This window comes from Sinocyclocheilus rhinocerous, unplaced genomic scaffold (assembly GCF_001515625.1).
Source record: "Sinocyclocheilus rhinocerous isolate Xijiao unplaced genomic scaffold, SAMN03320098_v1.1 scaffold3248, whole genome shotgun sequence".
Classification (NCBI taxonomy): Eukaryota; Metazoa; Chordata; class Actinopteri; order Cypriniformes; family Cyprinidae; genus Sinocyclocheilus; species Sinocyclocheilus rhinocerous.
In genome coordinates this window covers 40,446-41,562 of record NW_015643563.1, presented here as the reverse complement: position 1 = coordinate 41,562, position 1,117 = coordinate 40,446, and positions in this window count along the sequence as shown.

Below are 1,117 nucleotides of genomic sequence, written 5' to 3'. Positions count from 1 at the left end.
CCACAATGTCAAAAATTTCAGGTTTTACTATCCTTGTGGGGACATTTGGTCCCCACAGTGTAGCATAAACAAATACATTCACGCACACACTTTATTTTCTGCATTTCACAGCTTGCTTCCTAAGCTGGCTTTTAAATAAACCTAAGATTGTATGCTATGAATCAGGCACGTGCACAGGTAGGGCTCAACCTGTGCAGAGCACATGCCCTTTTTGCCCTTACACTCCGAAGTGCCCTTTTTTTGGTGATGGTGTTTTTTTTTTTCCCTTCAATAAATCAATGATATTGGTCACCCTTTACATCTGTCTGTCTGCTTTACAAATATTTAGCTAATGTAAAAAGAGCTTGTGACTAAATGACTAAATCTTGTTGGATCCGCTCAAACTGTCAGTAAACCTCATAACTTCTACCCCTCTATCTTGAACTGAAGTTCCACAGCAGCTGAACTAGGTCTGCAAGGGTAAATAACGATCTTGTTGTTTGAATAAGGACAGCGTTTTCTTTACGCAAGAAACACTATGTCTATAAAGCCTCATAATTTATGTATTTGAAACCGAGTGCTGCGCCCATATAGCTACAACAAACACCTGGTGATGAAAACGTAATGCCGCCGTTTTAATGACGGACAAAATGCACATTTGCACACATTCACTGGTAAAAACCCCGTAACTGCCATTTGAGTTTGACACAAAGCGACTGAGTGATCCTCGTCACCTAGGTCAAATATATTTCTAAGAAATTTATGATTGCTGATATACACTTAATTTATTAACATTTAATCATATTATATGGTCGCATGGCTAATTCATGTTTACGCTGTTAATATGCATGTATTCTAGCTAGCAAATTTTTTTATCTAGTATTCTATACTCTCCGCTCGTCTTCAAATGTATAAACGTAGTAAAACATGGTTTTATTACAGTAATGTTGTAGTAACCAAAAAAAACTTTACAGAATCAAATCACTGTGAAATCTTTATATTTTATCATGCATAATGTAATACATTATATATATTACATAGCTAAAAAATATTTTTCTTCAAACGTAATTTTATTGAACTTTATGTGTGCAAAGCAGAGAAAAATTGAATTGTGTATATACTGTATATATATATATAT